This window comes from Crinia signifera, chromosome 3, assembly GCF_055691185.1.
Source record: "Crinia signifera chromosome 3, ASM5569118v1, whole genome shotgun sequence".
NCBI lineage: Eukaryota > Metazoa > Chordata > Amphibia > Anura > Myobatrachidae > Crinia > Crinia signifera.
In genome coordinates, this window is record NC_139219.1 from 126,231,288 (window position 1) to 126,253,912 (window position 22,625).

The 22,625-nt window shown below is 46.3% G+C and overlaps 1 protein-coding gene across 1 annotated transcript in view; it reads right to left on the reverse strand.

Moving 5' to 3' along the window:
- The window catches only part of LOC146062914 (scavenger receptor cysteine-rich domain-containing protein DMBT1-like), a 384,870-nt gene that overhangs the window by 73,144 nt on the left and 289,101 nt on the right, over positions 1 to 22,625 (reverse strand). The gene's annotated exons all lie outside the window — the stretch shown is intronic.

Genomic DNA, 22,625 nt, shown 5'->3' on the forward strand with positions numbered 1-22,625 from the left:
GCATTTTAAATTCCATTGACTTTAAGCAAAATAGTTACTATTGTACACAATCTATGAAACCTTTTGTACCTGGATGACTAAATAAATAAATATTTTATTGCCCTTACATTGGAAAAAAGGGCATAAACAGTTAATCGATATAATTAAAATTATTCAAATTAGTTGCTTGCAGCACATTTATGTGCTATGTACTTCAAAAATGAAAAACTACCAGGGCTCCATATCAGAACAGGGGACAAGGACTTAGAAAGAGAGTGCAAATCTGGGGTATATGGCCCTAAACCCTCCCTCAAAAAAGGAAAAATACTATACTTGTAGAACTTGCCTGCTACATAAGGCCATCAGTGTCCATTCCACCCCGGTGTAGCACACAAACAAGTGTATGATGTTACTAATGTCATTATGTGAGTTTCTGTTTATTATGGAATAGTGTTTGCAAGCTGATAAGATGGAATAAAAAACATTAAAATTACAGATATTTTAAGAGTAAAAGCCTACTTTTCTTACTCTATATTTCTACCTTTAGGAGCTGATTGGTTAGTGTGTGACGCTGGGACAGTGCCCAGAAAAACAGGACTGTCCTGCTGAATTTGGGATTTTGAGAGGAATACACTCGACCAATTGTTGCCGTAAGGGTACAATTGCAATACAAAAGCAGCTGTCCCCACTATCAGTAATTCTCGGTACACACTTAGACAATATCAACACAATTTGTCATATCGGAAGAACAGGTTATGTTGATCCTCTAATGACTGTCAGCTATACTACTCTACCATGGCCGTATACAACATATTTTGGTTGCAATCTGGTGCATTTTAATATGAGGACAAAATAATTACGCCATTAAATAGTCTAGTATGTATATTGGGTTTCCCAGGGCAAATTGAAGGGACCTGCTCATATCCCTCTTCAAATCTCTGGAACTCTTTCCCATAGGAAAGAACTGGGCTCTGAGAACAAATGCCATCTGAAGATATCAGTTGTTGCTGGTAAACTCTGAAAATCTTTCAGAGTTTGCCAAATATTTTATTACTCATAGTTACATTAACTAAATCCTTATTAAGTCTAGTAAAATATCATTACCTTTGTTTATTCCTGCTGGTGACTTGGAGCCTGTGCAAAAAACAAATATTTCATGTGTATTTTTTTCTTTGGAATTCTGAATGTCATTATCTTACAGAATCCCCATCATAAGTAGTTAAGAAGCATGCTGTTATTTTCTGAGGACTCTTCAGGTGTGTATCCTGGTCTAAGTCCTGACATTTTAGTCATATCTAATCAAACATACAGTAATGGGCAGGATGTAATACCGCCCAATTGCGGTGGCCGTGCAGGATGCTGGCCGAACTTGGACTTTTTTTTAAAGAGGCAATCGCTTACAAGGCATGGTTCAAATTCGATCGGCATTATGGCAAAGTCAGGAAACATTACATCCCACTCAATATTTAATATTAAACCATGTCATGGTTATTTAATGGAATTGCAGATTTTGTACTAAGATTAAACGTTATAGATGAATTTAACTTTTTAATTATCCTGTTTCTTAAAGAAATAATAAAAAATACTTTTTTGGATAAATCTTATTAACTGACAAAAGGCCATCATGTCTGAGGAAACAGTCTGCAAAATAGATTTTTTTGTGTAAGACAGATTGGGCAAATGAACAGTTGCATATCATACAGATCCAGGAATGAAGAATACAGTCAGTGGAGATTTTACTAAGAAGAGAGCTTGAATTTCTGGTTGGTTTGGTGCATATTCTCTGAGTTTATTTTTTATGGATTTGCAGTGGGATGAGGTTTAGAAACCGACTAACTCAGATGGGTTATTGGGTTTATAAGGTCAAAGAGTGAATGCAGTCATTTGTTTATCCACAGCATCAGACATTATTTATAAAATGTGGCTGAAATCAACAGTAAATTTTGCCTTAAATATCTTTTGCCTACAGAAAATATCTCTGGCTATGTAGTCATTTTAGTTTTGTTTTTCCATAACATATGTATAGGAAGCAGTTCTTTGTAAGATATGGCTCAGAAATGTAGATATAAAAAAATACAATATTCTTGTTTTTGTACAGCTTGCCAGTTTTTACAAGCTGGGGGTCACCATCTGCGCATTTAGGGCCTCATTTAGAACACTTATTATTTGCAAAAGATATTTCCATACGGCACTAAACTTGTGTCCCTATGCATCCCTTTTTATGCATATTGTATCCCCTTCATATCTGTACCCTTGATTACATTAATGCATTAGACATGGGGTGATCTAGGCATCCAACTTTTACAGTGCATATCTCTTGTGAAGGTACTGAAAAGCTACTGTAATTTAATGATAAATGATGATGACCATAATCATATTAGCAGCACCATGTGCCTTCTTCTGGTTTGCTGATTGCATATTGGCCCCTTCAGCTAATACTTAAATATTTAGCATTCTGACTATATTATTAAATAACATTTAACATTTTTCTTTTGTTTTTAGTTTTTTTTTTTCTATTATAATTATATTTGGACTTGTGAAGGTAGGAATACTCCTTCAATATTTTAAAATGGATAAACAATGTATATAGAGGTGCTTGTATTTAATGAAATTGTATATTTCAAATATGTCTTATATACATGACATGACATTTTATTATTATATTGTGTACAAATAGGGTAATGCAACTGCAATGCAAACTACATGTATAAAGCCACATCTCTTGAATATCATTAGTCATGAGAACTACTTTGTGTTTGCCAAATACCCAGGGCTGGCATCACCATGAGGGAACATGCAGTATGTGCCTATCTAGAGTACCAATGGATAGAGGATGCCCAAACACTTAAGGAATGATTTATGTTACTTATCAGTATTTTTAGTGTATCTAGAGTGCCTCTATATGAAGCTAAGTGCACCAGTGTGTAGGAGATGTATCTGAGAGTTTTTTCATTGTCAAGTTAGAAGCTCCTCCTCTATGTCTGTGTGATGGTGCTTAGCTATGATGTGACAACAGAGGTCCACATTACCTCTTGTGTGTAGAGGAAGTTTCTACCTCTCTAGTACCCACTTCGTAAAATAAGAAGTAGTATGGGTGTGAAAACTCAAGGGGGTGCCATTTCTACAGAACTATTAACCAGCCTTTATGCCAGTCCAAATACTACTGTATTCAAGTTGTATGCATTTTAAGACATGTCAAACGTAACATAACATATGGTACTGGAAAAAAGGATTACGTAATGCTTCATCTGCTGCTGCTTTTGGAATATTAAGTATTTTTATTTTTTACTTTCTATGATAATATTTGTATGGTAGGGATTAATATGGATTATTTTACATAAAGCTTACTTGTATTTAAGGATATTTTTGTCTGTGTAAAATATGCATCCTGTACATATTTTTACCTGAGCATATGACCCCAGCTTCTTCGTGGACTCGGCAATCATGATCTTCCCTGTGAGAACACTGCCAAAGATATTGTTCACTTCCAGTACATGTTACATGATCAAGTATTATACTCCCGGCACCTTGCCCAAAATATGCATTATGGAGAGCTTCAGAAGCAGGCCCACAGCCTAGCTCTCTGCATACAACTTGTGCATCATGGATGTCCCAGTTATCATCACACACTGTTCCCCAGGTATTGTTATAGTAGATCTCCACACGTCCAGCACATCTGTCCCAGCCACCCATAAGTCTTATGGGAAATGTGTCTAACACAAATATAAAAAGGAAAGTAACTTAAGTCACACTGACATATGATGTTTATGAAGTAGTTTAGATATATTAATATGTGATGTCTGTCATATATGCAAAGTTATTACAGCTGCATGATATATGGGTGTGGTATAGGGTACCGACAGTCATTAGCCCGACGTTGGGATCCTAACTGGCCAGACTCAGACAGCATGGTGAGCGCAACAAAGCCCCTTGCGGGCACGGTGGCTCGCTACGCTAGACACCTATTCTATTCTCCCTCTATGGGGGTCGTGGACCCCCACGAAGGAGAATAGCCAGTGGCCATCGGGAACCCGTCTGTCTGTGTTTTGACAGTCGGAATCCCGACATTGGGTAAATGACAGCCGGGATCCAGACTATCGGGACCTCGTCCGGCACCCATGATATATATCTCTTTTAGCACTGAATAGTTATATTTCTTTGATAGCTATACAGTTTTATAAAAGGCTACTAAAATACACGGGTCCACAATGATGTGGTACTAAGATGAACACAGAATAGTAATGTTGATGCTCTTCCAGTGAAAAGTAGAAAAAGAAAAACATAGAATGCGCTGGAAACAATATATAAAACATAGAATATTTATTACACTAAAACATACTGGCCAGTACATATAGACAGCACAAAAAAAAAAAAAAAAAAATATATATATATATATATATATATATATATATATATACATATATATATACTGTCAAGTACGGCGGCACCCGGAGGCTAATAAGAGAGACAACAACTGCAGAGTAGCGTGATCAAACGTTTTCGATGTTTAATACATCGTCATCAGGATGATGCAAGTGAGAACAAAGCATACCTTTATGCATTAGCCACACCACGTGAAGGTACCCACACACTTCCAGTGAGGGTGATGCGCCCATAGATGACGTCATCGTCCCGTCACCGGTTGTCGGGGTAACCGACAAAGTAAGTACAATGAAAACAATCAGAGTGGAAACAATATACAACGTATCTAATAAAGAATAAATCAGGACATGATGGATACAGAGAGTGCAACATATGAAATACAAAGTGAACACATAATATATACAGAATGTATACAAAATATTTACAGACGGATCGCAATAATCCAAGCAAACCCAGTAGATTATCTAGGTCATGTAGACCAAGCATCAAAGAAGCAATGAAGTCTGGGTGAATACAGTGGACATAGGTCCCATACAGAGTCTGCGTCGGCATGTCATGTCAACTGTGTAATCAGGCAACAGTGTGCTCAGTAAAGAGCAGTGGACAGTGTACTCTATAAGAAGCAATAGAGTCCAGCAGATTCTTTAAGGCCCCTAGGTGCTAGGGTATTGAGTTTGTTGATCCAGCGTGCTTCACGCTGTAAAAGTTTAAGTCCCCGGTCGCCTCCTCGTAGCCTCTGTGGTTCATGGTCAATTAAGGTGTATTTAAGTTGTGCAATGTTGTGTCCATGTGTGACAAAGTGGCGAGCTACCGGTTGGTCGCTACTCCCACTAGTGAGTGCGGCACGTATGACAGACTTGTGACCAGTGATTCTTTCCCTAAGGGTGCGGGTGGTTTTACCCACATACCCTAAGAAAAGGCGGGTAATCAAATAAATAATGTATCTGGTGGTACAAGTTAATACATGTTTAATGGGTATGCGTACCCCAGAGTGTGGGTGTAGGAAATCACTACCTGTGTTGAGGGATCTGCAAACGGCACAGTTAATGCACCGGTAGCAGCCATTGCGGCGTTGTAAAAAGTTGCCTTGGACAGACTGTTTTTTGTCCAATCCACTGATGTCAGTTTTGACCACCCAGTCACGAATGTTTTTACCACTACTGGAGCAGAGCATTAGTCTAGTGTCGTGAAGTTGTAGCTCGGGGTCGGAGCTCACTACTGGCCAAAGTTGTTTACTGATGTTGCGGATGCCTTCACTGGCTGTGTTGTAGTGATTAACCCACGTCATGGTTTTGTCATGTCTCTTTTTCCCTGAAAGTTTGAGGGTGTCATCTCGATTATGGCGTAGTGGGTAAAACCACCCGCACCGTTAGGGAAAGAATCGCTGGTCACAAGTCTGTCATACATGCCGCACTCACTAGTGGGAGTAGCGACCAACCGGTAGCTCGCCACTTTGTCACACATGGACACAACGGGGGAAATTTACTAAAGGAAATTTGTAAAAAATAGGTGTATTTGTATCCAGAAATACACTTATTTTTGACATTTACTATCCCGAAAATACGGCAATTCGTATTCGTATTGATAGCACATCAATACGAATACAAATTGCCGTATTTTCGGGATAGTAAATGTCAAAAATAAGTGTATTTCTGGATACAAATACACCTATTTTTTACAAATTTCCTTTAGTAAATTTCCCCCAACATTGCACAACTTAAATACACCTTAATTGACCATGAACCACAGAGGCTACGAGGAGGCGACCGGGGACTTAAACTTTTACAGCGTGAAGCACGCTGGATCAACAAACTCAATACCCTAGCACCTAGGGGCCTTAACGAATCTGCTGGACTCTATTGCTTCTTATAGAGTACACTGTCCACTGCTTTTTACTGAGCACACTGTTGCCTGATTACACAGTTGACATGACATGCCGACGCAGACTCTGTATGGGACCTATGTCCACTGTATTCACCCAGACTTCATTGCTTCTTTGATGCTTGGTCTACATGACCTAGATAATCTACTGGGTTTGCTTGGATTATTGCGATCCGTCTGTAAATATTTTGTATACATTCTGTATATATTATGTGTTCACTTTGTATTTCATATGTTGCACTCTCTGTATCCATCATGTCCTGATTTATTCTTTATTGGATACGTTGTATATTGTTTCCACTCTGATTGTTTTCATTGTACTTACTTTGTCGGTTACCCCGACAACCGGTGACGGGACGATGACGTCATCTATGGGCGCATCACCCTCACTGGAAGTGTGCGGGTACCTTCACGTGGTGTGGCTAATGCATAAAGGTATGCTTTGTTCTCACTTGCATCATCCTGATGACGATGTATTAAACATCGAAAACGTTCGATCACGCTACTCTGCAGTTGTTGTCTCTCTTATTAGCCTACGGGTGCCGCCATACTTGACAGTGGGGACTTCCCTCTCAGGAGGGCACCGGAGCCAGTTACACAAGGTAGTGGGAGTGCTGCTCTCAAAAACTATATATATATATTTTATTTATTTTTTTTAAACTCCCATTTCTGGACAAGTATAGACCACACTGCTGTGTACATTAACCAGACAAGCTGGAATATTGGACAGGATTGATGCTTTCTCTGTGATTCGCAAAACTGGGAATACTGTCTAAAGATAAATAAATCTCATAAAAATTCTAAATTGAGTTTTTATGAATATACAGGGTGACATTCTATGGTTTGCGCTAAATGCGCATGTTTTTTTTCGCGCACCACATCGCCGCAAATCGCCTTTTTTCAATTTGCACTTTTCAGTAAAAATTCGCATATTTAATGTGATGCGCATTGGAGGCTGAAAAGTGCGAAGAGGGGCGATTTGCGGTGAAGTGGTGCGCTGTCTTTAGTCCTGAAAATGTGCGATTTTCATGTCTGAAAATCGCACGTTTGCAGGACAGTGCAAAGTAAAAAAAAAAAAAACGAGCGCGGGGTCCCCCGCCCGAGCATAACCAGCCCCGGGCTCACTGAGCCGGTGCTGGTGACATAAAATCAGGGTCCCCGACAAATAGGGGTCCCCTTGATTTCATGAAACCAGCACCAGGCTCAAGGTCCGGCGCTGGTTCCCAAAATACGGGGGACAAAATGACTAGGGTTCCACCGTATTTTAAGAACCAGCACCGGACACAACCAGCCAGCAGGGTAATGCCACAGCCGGGGGAAACTTATTATATAAGCTCCTGCGGCCAAAGCATTAACCCCCTGGCTGGTCAGCATGGGCAGGGGTCCTGGGGAAGTGGGGACCCCCCCCAAATGAAGGGGTACCCCCCTCCAGGACTTACCAGCCCATGCTGATAGTCCGGGGCTGTCCCCGATGCCCCTGGGCGGTGGGCATCGGGCTGATGGCTTGTGTAAAAAAAAGAATAAAAACTATTGTTTTGTACTGGCGAACTATGAGTCCCAGCAAGCCTACCCCGCATGCTGGGACTTGGAGAACCACAAGTCCCAGCATGCGGGGCATTAAAGGGCCCGCTGGCACTTGTAGTTCTGCAGTACAAAAAATAGTTAACAAAAACACACTGACACACTGTAAAATAAAAGTTTAATACACACAAAACACACACACACTGATACTTACCTACCTTGAGCCCGTAGGTTGGTCCCTGGATCCTGGGCAGAAGAGTCCGGTTACGGGGCCTTGGTCCTGGTTCCGGGGCTGGTCCTGGGGTTCCGGGGCTCCTGGGCTTCAGAATCCGGGGTCCGGGATCCTAGGTAGTCCCCAGGGGTACCTAAGGAAGGAAATCCAACTCACCTGGCCCCCGGCGACGACCTCGGCATCCTCTCCGGTGACAGCGCTGCTCCCATCTGGTACCCGGCTCGCAGGACTTTGACAGGCGTAGAGATGTTTCCTCCTCGGCGTCTCTGCACAGAATGATTTCTGGCCAATCAGGAGCCGAGAAAGTCGGCTCCTGATTGGCCAGAAATCATTCTAACTAGAGACGCTGAGAAGGAAACATCTCTGCTCTAGATGCGCAGAGATGTTTCTTCCTCGGCGTCTGTATTCAGAATGATTTCTGGCCAATCAGGAGCCGACTTTCTCGGCTCCTGATTGGCCAGAAATCATTCTGTGCAGAGACGCCGAGGAGGAAACATCTCTGCGCCTGTCAAAGTCCTGCGAGTCGGGTACCAGATGGGAGCAGCGCTGTCACCGGAGAGGATGCCGAGGTCGTCGCCGGGGACCAGGTGAGTTGGATTTCCTTCCTTAGGTACCCCTGGGGACTACCTCGGATCCCGGACCCCGGATTCTGCAGCCCAGGACCAGCCCCGGAACCAGGACCAAGGCCCCGGAACTGGACTCTTCTGCCCTGGAGCCCCGGAGGCCGGACCCAGGATCCAGGGACCAACCTACGGGCTCAAGGTAGGTAAGTATCAGTGTGTGTGTTTTGTGTGTATTAAACTTTTATTTTACAGTGTGTCAGTGTGTTTTTGTTAACTATTTTTTGTACTGCAGAACTACAAGTGCCAGCGGGCCCTTTAATGCCCCGCATGCTGGGACTTGTGGTTCTCCAAGTCCCAGCATGCGGGGTAGACTTGCTGGGACTCATAGTTCGCCAGTACAAAACAATAGTTTTTATTATTTTTTTTACACAAGCCATCAGCCCGATGCCCACCGCCCAGGGGCATCGGGGACAGCCCCGGACTATCAGCATGGGCTGGTAAGTCCTGGAGGGGGGGGGACCCCTTCATTTGGGGGGGGTCCCCACTTCCCCAGGACCCCTGCCCATGCTGACCAGCCAGGGGGTTAATGCTTTGGCCGCGGGAGCTTATATAATAAGTTTCCCCCGGCTGTGGCATTACCCTGCTGGCTGGTTGTTGTGTCCGGTGCTGGTTCTTAAAATACGGGGGACCCCTAGTCATTTTGTCCCCCGTATTTTGGGAACCAGCGCCGGACCTTGAGCCTGGTGCTGGTTTCATGAAATCAAGGGGACCCCTATTTATCGGGGACCCTGATTTTATGTCACCAGCACCGGCTCAGTAAGCCCGGGGCTGGTTATGCTCGGGCGGGGGACCCCGCGCTCGTTTTTTTTTTATTTTAACCCTTTGTTTTATTTTTTTTACAGCAGAACTCTGCACAGAACATTGCGATCTGTGCAGGGTTCTGGCTAATTCGCCAAACAGACCCTGGTCTGAAATAAGTGCGATAATTAGGCACCTAAAAAGTGCGATGTGCAAATGCGCATTGCATTAAATAAGCGACTTGTATACTTTTCTATACGAAAACATCTGGATGCGATAAAAATGCGAATTAATCTCGCACTTTTACTCAGCATACCTTAACGCACATAATATGCGATTTCAGTCCCTTAGCGCATCCCATTAAATTGGCGATTTAATGGAAAAATGCGATATCGCCATTTTGTGGTCTAATTAACGCCAAAAAACGCAAATCGCATCCCATAGAATGTCACCCTTGTGTCCTTCCCTTACATGCCAAGTTACCATTTCCAAAACAGATTTTTCAGAATGGGCTTTTTTTTGTTGGAACCCTGGAGTAAATATAAAGAAAATTGTATAAGGGACAATAGGCAATATCAGGAAGTAATACTCTGTTCCCAGATTCTGCCATTAAACTCACCCTAAAGAGTCTTCACCCCCTCCCATTCTTTCCATAGTTCTGATCTGAAAATCACTTCCTCTCTGTATCGTCTACTCTTCCAGTAGCCGCTCCTCTAAATTAACCTTGATGAATGACAAGGGTTCAGCCCGCCTGATAATTCATTACTTTACCCCTCTGGCCTCTCACTTAGGATGAGATGCATGAAAGTAAAAACTGCGGCCAAACCTCCAAAAATGCAGTTTTTGGAGGCTTGGCCCCATATGCACCAATCACCGGATGCAGTAGTGGGCAACGCGATTTTAAAATAAACGTTGTCCATAGAAGCCTATTGGCTTCTATCACAGATTTCTGCAGAGGGGGGATCCAACTGGATCCCTCCTAGCCTCCCCGGTGGCATGAGTGGCACTCAGCTCATGAGCAGATTGTTGGACTCCGGGTCCAAAACCCAGAAATCCTATCATCGCAAAGGACGGCTCTTACCGCAAGAGCCGTCCTTTGCTAAATTCTTCATGTATATGGAGTTAGTAAACGCCGCTATGCATGCAGAGGCTGGCAGCAAGCATTGCAAGATTCTTGCGTTGCTTGCTACATCTTGCCCTTACTGTTTTTCACAGTTCACCTTTCATGTTCACAGACTTATGTTTAGGCTATAAACTCTCACAGGTAAACCGAGTAGAACAGGGGTGGGCAATAATCGGCCCTCCAGCTTTTGATGAAGTACACATCCCAGCAAGCCTTGCATCAGTCTAAGCATGGCCAAATAGCAAAACCAAGCAAGGCATGCTGGGATGTGTTGTTCATCAACAGCTGGAGGGCCACTAATTGCCCACCCCTGTAAAAGGATCTGCCCCTCTACTCAGTGTGCAGGGGTTATGTGGCGAGTTCAGTATGCGAGGCTGAGCCAAGTACACATAAATGCTTCAGATCAGTAGTAAATATGCAAAAAAGGGGTGCCGGACGGGGTCCCAACACTCGGGATCCTGACAGGCATTTACCCGACGTCAGGATCCCGACTGTCAAAACACTGACAGCCGAGTTCCTGACGGCCACCTGCTATTTTCCATTGTGAGGGTCCACGATCCCCATAGAGAGAGAATAGAATAGGTGTCTCGCGTAGTGAGCCACCGTGCCCGCAGCGTGGCGAGCGCAGCAAGCCTGCAAGGGGCTTAGTTGCGCTCACCATGCTGTCTGGGTCCGGCCAGTCGGGATCCCGACGTCGGGCTAATGACTGTCGGGATCCCGACTGTCGGACCCCTGTACCACACCCCAAAAAAGCTGCTGTGGGTCAGTGCTGCCATTCACTCTGATTTTTATTCTAGAAATTTCCAGTTCATCCTGGCAAGTTGTTTGACGTTTATCACAGTTTCGAACAGTGTAATCACAGCAATTAATCTGCTGTACGCAGTTAAGGGTGCCTAAAAAACTTTCACTGTCAGGCAGACAGTGGATAGGTAGTTTTCTGCAACCTACTGAACCTGCATTGAGATATGTTTATTGTGCAGAATTTTGCTACTGTTGTAAACACTAATGCAGGGAAATGTCTGAGAAGTGATCAACATACTGTATAGAAATCATGTTTCAAACTTTCTACCAATCAGGACCTCAATAAGGGCCTTATTCTGGTTGGTGCGATCCATTCCGAATTCTTTCGGAGCTGATCGAACGCCATGCTGTGCGGACATTGTAAGAACAAACGTACACAGGTCGTCCGCATTCGGTTGGACTCACTCTCTAAGAAGAGGGTGTGTTTTCGGACAACATCCAAACCGTACGTGTGCGGTGGGAACACAAAGATTCTGTACGGTCTGACAGCGTCCAAACGGACGGGAAGCTGCCCGTACGCACCGATGCGGTGTATTTTCGCAAAACTCACTACTGTAATCGGAACTCATACATCTTGGAAACAAATACAAGTGTTAAGCTCTAAGGTTCTGCGCTAGAGGTCGCCACAGGAATAAGTAAAGAAGGAAAAATCCCAAATCCTTCAAGTATTGCAATAGTGGAAAAAAGGGGTGTACCAATTCCAAACGGCGCCCAGTGAACCCAGAGTTAGTGGGTATAGTAAAGTGTAAAGTTGAAAAAGGACCATACATTTATACTTCCACAAACTGATGTTCCATCAACAATCAATGAATTCCTCTGAAGAGTATAATGTTCCAGTACATGTAAAGAGAAAAGGGCTTATAATAGTGAAGCCTATCAGGGGCTGGCTGGCAAAGTTTAGCCTGGGTGGCATGCACAAAGGACAGGCCCATGAGTGGCAGTCCATCCTCCGCCTCTCAATTACATATATACATGCAATGCTGGCTCTCACATACATGTAGCACCACTCTCATATATACATACATACATATACCGGCACTCTCATTCATACATACATACATACATCATATATACATACACTGCTGCTCTCATACATACATACATGCACTGCTGCTCTCATACATACATACATACATACATACATACACACACACACTGCTGCTCTCATACATACATACATACACTGCTGCTCTCTTACATACATACATACATACATACACTGCTGCTCTCTTACATACATACATACATACATACACTGCTGCTCTCTTACATACATACATACATACATACATAGCTGCTCTCTTACATACATTGCTGCTCTCATACATACATACATACATACATACATACACTGCTGCTTACATACATACATACACTGCTGCTCTCATACATACATACATACATACATACATACATTGCTGCTCTCATACATACATACATACATACATACATTGCTGCTCTCATACATACAGACACTGCTGCTCTCATACATACGTACATACACACACTGCTGCTCTCATACATACACGGCCTCTCTTATATCAAACCAATCATACATTGAAACACCTCCTCCAGCTCCATACATATAACACCACTCTCCCCCCTCCCCAACAATACAACAAAAGGGGTCCATACATAATTACATCAGCAACTACCCCCATTACAGCATTAGTGTGGCTCCATGTGTAGATAAACCCCCACACCCCCCTCCCTCCACATTCTAACTGACACCACCTTCCCCGGGTGGTGAATTCATTCAGCGTTCAGCCACTACTCCGGGGCAGGCCACCTCAGTGTGCAAGATAGGGACGTGTCCTTACCGATGGGCTGGCAGCCTGCTACCATCTCTCCCTGCTCATGGCGCTGCTGCTGGATCTGCCGACAGGTCACTGCTCCGCAACCATGCCTGCTTCCGGGTCCAGCCATAATCCCGCTGGTCTGCTTGTGCTCGGTGGTGCTGCTGCAGGTGTGGGGGCGGGCAGCAGTGGCTGTGTCGGGCAGGAAAGCAGCTGCTGAGCCGCTCTCATTTGTTGATGCCCTGCCCACCGCTGCATCCAACACATCCCTGCACTGGCCGCGGCTTCCAGAGCACGGCCGCGGCTACATGAAAATGGCCGCCGGCCCTGTCCTCAGTGCTGGGGGCCGGCGGCCATTTTCCTGTAGCCGCGGCCATGCTCTGGAAGCCGCGGCCAGCGGAGGAGGTGTACAATGCAGCGCGGCCCATAGCCGCACTAGGTAAGCGGCCCGGGGGGCACATGGCACCCTGCCCCCCGGCCCAGCCCGCCCCTGAAGCCTATGTTATTACATATACAATGCACAAACACAATCATAAAATACAGTAAAATCCAGTTTAAATCATGAAACATAAATCCAGGCTTTGCAGGGAGTATAGGTACAAATTACCAAGAGGTGGATCAGAACTGGGTGTTAATCAGTTCAAAGCGCTCAGTCAAATATTCACCAGTCCGGTCCCTAGTAACAGGTCTGGAGATCAAAACACTGCCTCCGGTTATTCCTCACGTCCTGCTCAGTCTGGGATGCTGCCAACAGTACTAGGCGGAGTAGCAACCTCCTGCCTGGATCCTAAAACGATTGCCCACCAACAACTGCAGGCAGAAAATCTTTTTGCATCCTGAGTTCAGACCAGTGGCTGGTGGCTCTCCTTGGCTACCACGATGTGAGCAGTGATCCATACAGGGCCATGTACAATCCAAGGTGCCTCTCCCCGTAACACACATACACACACATATATCAAAATAACAGACCCTCAATGCACTAATAACTAGAGATGTGCACCGGCCACTTTTCGGGTTTTGGGTTCTGATTACCTTGAGGTTTTGGGTTCTAATGGGTTTTGCCAAAACACCTCCTAAGAGTTTTGTGTTTGGATTTCTTGGGTTTTGGGTTCTGATTTTTTTGTTAAAAAAGCATAAAAACTGCTAAAATCCTACGCTATATTAACCTCAATAACATTAATTTCCACTTATTTTCAGTCTATTCTGAACAGCTCACACCTTACAATATTGGGTACTCTTTACTTATCACGGCTGCCATCGCAGGCATCGCATGCACTAAAAAAAAATGGGTGCGATGCGACCGACGCGATGGCCGTGATTTCCCATAGGGAACAATGTTAAATGTCTCAATTGACCCGATTTTCCTGTTCAATGCCTCAATGGACCCGATTTTTCCATAGGAAACAATGTTAAATGGCCCACAGAGGCCAAATAGGCACCCTGAAGTGTGAAATGGCCCCCACAATTGTTAACGCCACCCCACGATCAACGTGAACCCGAAGCGTGGCGAGCGCAGCGAGCCCGCGAGGGGCGGCGGTACGCATCCTCCGACCTTTTCATACCCCCACTATCCACGTCGGCGTGGAGTTGAGAATAGAATAGTGTGGCGAGCGCAGCGAGCCACCGAGCCCGAAGCGTGGCGAGGGGCCGCGGATACCTTCACAGGTAAACACGTCCCTTCGCGGGCTTCACAGGTATCCGCGTCCCCTCGCCACGCTTCGGGCTCGCCACACTATTCTATTCTCAACTCCACGCCGACGTGGATAGTGGGGGTATGAAAAGGTCGGAGGACGCGTACCGCCGCCGCTTGCCACGCTTCGGGTTCACGTTGATCGTGGGGTGGCGTTAACAATTGTGGGGGCCATTTCACACTTCAGGGTGCCTATTTGGGCTCTGTGGCCCATTTAACATTGTTTCCTATGGAAAAATCGGGACCATTGAGGCATTGAACAGTAAAAACGGGTCAATTGACACATTTAACATTGTTCCCTATGGGAAATCGCGGGCATCGCGTCGGTCGCATCGCACCCGTTTTTTTAGTGCATGCGATGCCCGCGATTCCCGCAATTTTTTACCCGCGATCAGAATCGTGGGCGCCGTGATAAGTAAAGAGTACCCAATATTGTTTTTAGGGCAAAAGGTTGCACCGAGGTAGCTGGATAACTATGATAAGCCACACAAGTGTGCGGCACAAACACTAGACTGATATGGCACACTTAGCATACCCTCTAGGCTGATACTGCACACCTAGAATTACCCCTGGACTGATATGGCACAGGTAGCATCACCCCCTGGACTGATACGGCACATTTAGCATCACCCCTGGACTGATATGGCACACTTAGCATCCCCCCTAGTCTGATACGGCACACCTAGCATCACCCCTGGACTGATATGGCACAGGTAGCATCACCCCTGGACTGATACGGCACATTTCAGATCACCCCTGGACTGATATGGCACACTTAGCATCCCCCCTAGTCTGATACGGCACACCTAGCATCACCCCTGGACTGATATGGCACGCTTAGCATCACCCCTGGTCTAATACAGCACATTTGGCAGCACCCCATGAATTATACGGCAGACTTGGCTTACCCCAGGAATTATACGGCACAGATGGTGGCACCCCTGACCTGATACAGCACACATGGAATTATACGGCACAGATGGCGGCACCCCTGGACTGTTACGGCACACATGGCGGCAGGCATGGAATTATACGGCAGACAAATTTCTGCAGTAAAAATAAATATGTGTATTCTTTTAATTATAAAAAAGAGCAGCACACCTTACTTAGCAACACCCCATGAATTATACAGCACTCTTGGCTCACCCCTGGCCTACAGCGCATTTAACAGCCCTTGCAGTAAAAAAAGGGCAGCTCCCCTGGTCTGATATGGGACACATGGGGCACCCCTGGAATAATACGGCACACATGCGGGCACCCCAGGACTGATACAGGACACATGGGGGCACCCCTGAACAAATACAGCACACATGTGGGCACCCCTGGATGGATACAGCACACATGTGGGCACCCCTTGATTGATAGTACTGGTAGCCAGTGGAAACAGCAGATTGGAATTATATACTGCAATAAATACTGGTAGCCAGTGGCAACAGACTGGAATTATATACTGCGATAAATACTGGTAGCCAGTTCAAACAGCAGACTGGATTTTTATATACTGTGATAAATAATACTGGTAGCCAGCGGCAACAGCAGACTGGAATTATATACTGCGATAAATACTGGTAGCCAGTGGAAACAGCAGACTGGATTTATATACTGTGATAAATAATACTGGTAGCCAGCGGCAACAGCAGACTGGAATTATATACTGCGATAAATACTGGTAGCCAGTGGCAACAGCAGACTAGAATTATATACTGCAATAAATAAAATACTGGTAGCCACTGCCAGTGGCAACAGCAAACTGGAATTATATACCTCAATATGTACTGGTAGGCACTAGCCAGTGGCAACAGCAGAGAGCAGACTGCAGCAGACACTAGACAGTGCAGGGCAGGCAGTGGCACTAGCAGCACCAGTGGACTATCACACTGTGACTGACTATACAGGAGCAGACTCAGCAGAGGCAGGCCCCAGCACAAAGGAGAGACAGAACACAGCACCAGTCATCCTTGCAATGGTGATGTCTTGATCACTGAGCAGAGACACAGTACACAGCAGCACGGGCCCCAGCAGAGACCACACACAGCAGCAGCACACCCTTCCCTACCCTTCTCCGAGATTGGAGTGAAGATGGCGGCGCAAGGTTGCGGAATTTAAGGGTTCCGTGATCTCGCGAGAATCCGACGCCGTGCAATGACGTTTTGCCGTGCGCCCGGATTCGAGTCAGGCGGGAAGCGCCGAGCGCACCTCTCTACTAATAACTATACAGAATATGGAAATATAGATGAAAAAGCAGCTCCTTGTGAGATATAACTAACAGAACAGGAAGATTCAGCAGGCCACGCAAATTACCGACTGTTTAAATTCTAACAAATACTTCCACATTCTAAGAGAAGATGATGTGGCAACAGAGCATTGCAGGAGCACCTCTTGGCAACACAGGCATGTTTGGACCATTTGCAGCACAGGCCGCATCCCCTGCGTGACATCACATGCAGCTGCTGTGACCAGAAAGACAGCAGGCCTCCGTCCGGCTTCTCAGCTTGACTGCGCAGCCAAGGGGCTACTCTTAGCATGGAAGTGCTTTCCTATACAGCGAAGAGCATGCATGTTAGGGAATCCCTCAAATGTTAGCCACACATCTGCAAAACTTTGCCTTGTCCTGTGCTGGATGGAACCAAGCATGCTGTCGACGAGAGTTGCAGTTCTGCGAACACTCTCAATACTAAAACCCAAGCTGAATCAGGCCCATAGGGGGTGATTCTAATCAGCTCAGTAAGCTGTAAAGCTCGCAGCTTACCAAACACCTGTGTCGCTGCCACACTGAATCTCCATCCCCCCTCTGCCATTTACCCTCGCAACCATGCGATGGGATGTGTAACAAAGAAACAAACCCTCATATGCCAACAAAGCAGGAGAAATCATTTGATGGCCATCAACATCAAATTATTTCTTCTGCCTTTATAAACATAAATCAGTCTCAACTGACTTATTTTTTCAGCCACCGGGAGGAAGTGAGGGTGGATGGCTTATGTCATGTGATGTCAGCCGGCCTGTCCCCGGAGGCATCGGCCTACCCATGTACCCATGGGAATGGCCAGTGTTTTCATGGGGATGATCATTCAATGCTGGGCATTCCCATGGCCCAATGCTGCCACCACCCCGGCCGCCCCTGTCCCTACCTCCCAGGGGCGTAGCTAAAGGTTCATGGGCCCTGGTGCGAAAGGTCAGCTTGGGGCCCCCCTACATACAACAAAATTAAAATCTTGGTCTGTTTATATTCCCCCCACAGTGCCAGTGCCAGTGCCGGTGGGGTCAGACAGCCTCCTGCTCTCCCTGGCCGCTTAGCCAGTCACTGGCTGCGGCCAGGCAGCCTCCTGCGCTGGCTACGGCTTCCAGAACACGGCCGCGGCTACAGGAAAATGGCCGCCGGCATGTCCTCAGTGCAGGAGGCCGCCGGCCATTTTCCTGTAGCCGCGGCCGTGTTCTGGAAGCCGCGGCCAGCGCAGGAGGGCAGCCTGTGACTGGCTAAGCGGCCCGGGGGGACCTGCTGCCATTGGCCCCCCTGTCTCAGGGGCCCGGTCGCAGGTGCGACCGCTGCGACCCCTGTCGCTACGCCACTGCTCCCTCCCCTCTGTGAACAACCTGGTGAGTTGTTGAGTTGTGTGAGCCACTTGCTGTGGCTGCTCGCAGTTGGGGTTTGCACATGTGCAGGAATGTGCATGCTTGAACCCCAACCATAGGGGTAGGGGCTGAATTTGGATCACTACGTGTGATCCAGAATCTGCCCCATAGTGTAGCAATTCAGCACTCAATGATTACTGAAACGGAAGGCAAGCATTATGTGGATGATTCCAAATCATTCAGTCCCTGAGGAATCTGTTTAAGTACCACGCATCATAGCATTTGCACATTGCAGGTCTTCTGTGCAGGCGCCTTCACGACTGGCATAGCCGCCATGGTGCTTGCATAGGGTGGGGGCGGGAAGGGGGCTGGCACTTGGGGATGCCCAGCATTTCCTGGGCATCCCAACAAAAATGCCGGAAATCGCAAGACGTCCCCAAACAAGCTGAGGCAGTCAGCTGTTGTCACAGGACATCAGCCTCCCTCCCCATTCTCATACCCAGACAGCACAACTATAAATCGGTCTTGACTGATTTAAATTTGTGAGCAGGAAAAATCATTCTATTGTTGGCGACCATGGAATGATTTCATCCTTGTACGCTACCCTGTGAATGTATGTATATGTAAAACATTAATTCGCAAAGCGGCAGGGATGTGCAGACCATGACAGTGGCGGGTATTCATGCAGTGGCGGCGTTACACGGCTCGCTAAGCAGAGAATTTGGTACTTGTTTCCTAGCAAGGCGCCCAGTATGCTATTTGCGTAAAGGGCTATTCTCCGTACCAAAATCGCATCGCATCGCATGGGCCATTTTAGTGCCGTGCGATGCGATGCGATTTTATTATGTAATTTATTCACTGCTCTGTTGGCCCCAGAGGATCTCATCCCATGGCATTGCACCTCCCGCAAAATCGCATGCGATCGCATGCGATTGTATAGGGTGCGATGCCATGCCATTAGCTATACACTTGTATGACATACAATGACATACAATACGTCCTCCCGACCTCTTCATACTCCCACTATCCACGTTGGCGTGGAGTTGACTGTATATAGTGTGACGAGCGCAGCAAGCCACTGAGCCCGAAGCATGGCGTCCCCTTGCGGGGCTCGCTGCACTTTCCACGCTTTGGGCTCGGTGGCTCTGAGTCGACGTGCACTCGCTACGCTTCGGGGTGGCGTGGATAGTGGGGGGTCAGTAAAATCTCATTGTATGTCATACAAGTGTATAGCTAATGGCATGTCATCGCAACCTATAAAATCGCATGCGATCGCATGCGATTTTGCGGGAGGTGCGATGCGATGCAATGCGATGCAATGCGATGCGATCCCCTGGGGCCAACAGAGCAGTAAATAAATTACATAAAAAAATCGCATTGCATCGCATCGCACGGCACTAAAATGGCCCATGCAATGCGATTTCACTAGGTAGCGTAGGCGCCCTGCTAGGAAACAAGTGCTGAGAATTTTGAGTCAATTTAAATGACCCCCTATGTGTACTTAAATGTGAAATTTGTTTACAAACTAAATGCTTTGGATGATCTTGTTTTGCTCACTAAGGAAGACTATACACCACAGTTCCCATTGTCTATTAAACATTCACAATTAGGACCTTATGTCTTATGTATATACTTTATGTCTTTTTTTATTGAACATGTTTTTCATTAATTTACAGTATTTCCTTATGAAATTATTTAATACTACACTATGGATCTTTTTAGTTTCTGTGGTGGCTGGGATGTATTGGGCTAAATCCTGTAATGATGAACTGGTGTACTGAGAGAGGACCAGTGGCGGATTCAGGGGGGGGGGGCACCCGGGCACGTGCCTCCCCTGTCATTTGTTTTGTAGCTGAGGACCAGGGCTTTCCAACGAGCCCAGCCCCGTGTCTCTAGCCCCCCGGGAACCGGAGATATCGCCTGGCAAATATGGGACCCGTCAATTCCGACCCCCACCTGGTTCCGACGGCTGCCAGTTCCCGCCCTGGCATCACAGAAGTTTGAGGTTCATATCATTCAATTCCACATCGCTGGGCCTTCAATATGATATCAGGCTGGTCCAAATCGGTCAATTGGTTCCAGAGATATTGCGTGTAAACCGATTTTTTTATTTTTGAAATGTAATTTCGGTACTCTTTACTTAGAACGGAGCCCATCGCGGTGATCGCGGGCATCGCGGGTAGTACATTAACGGCACCCGCGATCACCGCGATTTCCCATAGGGTTCAATGTTAAATTTACTGCTGATCGCGATTTTCCATTCAATGCTTCAATGGCCGCGATTTTCCCATAGGAATCAATGTTAAATGGGCTACAGAGCCCAAATAGGCACAATTAACCCTTAAATGTCCCCCCAAATTTTTAACGCCACCCCACGATCCACGCCAACCCGAAGCGTGGCGAGCGCAGCGGTACGCGTCCTCCGACCTTTTCATGCCCTACTATCCACGTCGGCGTGGAGTTGAGAATAGAATAGTGTGGCGAGCGCAGCGAGCCACCGAGGCCCGAAGCGTGGCGAGCGCATGCGGATACCTTCACAGTTATACGCGTCCCCTCGCGGACTTCACAGGTGTCCTTGGCGACGCCGACACCTGTGAAGCCCGCGAAGGGACGCGTTTACCTGTGAAGGTATCCGCGTCCCCTCGCGGGGCTCGCTGCGCTCGCCACGCTTCGGGCCTCGGTGGCTCGCTGCGCTCGCCACACTATTCTATTCTCAACTCCACGCCGACGTGGATAGTAGGGCATGAAAAGGTCGGAGGACGCGTACCGCCGCCGCTCGCCACGCTTCGGGTTGGCGTGGATCATGGGGTGGCGTTAAAAATTTGGGGGGACATTTAAGGGTTAATTGTGTCTATTTGGGCTCTGTAGCCCATTTAACATTGATTCCTATGGGAAAATCGTGGCCATTGAGGCATTTTACAATAAAATCGCGGTCAATCAGGCTTTTTAACATTGTTCCCTATGGGAAAATCGCGGTCATCGCGGGCACCCGATTTTTATGTACCCGCGATTTACCCGCGATGACCGCGATTTTTTACCCCCGCCGTTCTAGGTAAAGAGTACCGTAATTTCATGGCTGTTCATGATTTTGAGGGCAGATTACTCTGGAACCAAACGTTCCAGTTTCACTAGACCAAAATCATTCAAAGCCCACTCAAAAGTTCTTCAATATGATACTTGTCTCATGTAAATGGATCAGTTGGTTCCGAAGATATAGCCGGTTAAATAAGATAACTGGTTAAAGGGGGGAGGGGTGGTTTTCTCTCCCCCTCACACCAGAAAATGCAGGGACTAGGCTGGTGTAAAAGGGGCCAACCTGGGAATGCATTTTCTGGTGTGAACAGGGTATTATTTCAGATAGCTGGGACCTGCAGTGCTCTGAATACAGCCAGGCTCTGCCACTGTCAGTGGCTATCACTTCTGCCTGGCGGCGGCTGTCCCCCATTTGCCACGAGCATGTATTCCCCCTTGGCAATGAGCATGTAATCCCACATGGCAACGAGCATCGAACCTCTGGCAATGAGCATGGAACCCTTGGCAATGAGCATGTAGAGAAGCAGCACTTATGTAGCATAATTTTTAATAGGCATTATGGTGTTTGGCATAACACATAATGGACATAATGGCGTGTAACTTAACGTGTAATGGACATTATGGTGTAAATGTTTAATGCGCGCCTTTGGTGGACAATGTCCCTGTTTATGAAGTATATTGTGAATTTTGGCTTAATCTGTGTGGCATTATGTGAATTCTGGCTCAATCCATGTGGCATTATGTGAATTTTTTCTCAATCCGTGTGGCATTATGTGAATTTTGGCTCAATCCGTGTGGCATTATGTGAATTTTTACCCAATCCGTGTAGCATTATGTAAATTTTGGCTCAATCCATGTGGCATTATGTGAATTTTGACACAATCCATGTGGCATTATGTCAATTTAGGCTCATTCCATTTGGCATCATGTGTAAGGGGCAAGTATAATGAGGTCTAGTATTTTGTTGCATAATGTGTAGAAGTTGTATATGGTGTTGACACGCCCCCTGTTGAGTGGCAACACACCCTTTTCTGGAGCGCGCCTTTGGCATGCGCACAACTACATCCTTCACTTTTGTCGCCATGGTGGGCCTGCGTACTTTAAATGCCAGGGCCTATTTTTAATTCCATTCCCACCCTCTCCTGCCGCTCTCTTAGCATGTACACTGGCACCACTAACACCGCCCCTCCCCCACCCAAACCCTTTTTTATCATGGTGCCCCCCCTGTCATTTTATCCTGGATCCGCCCCTG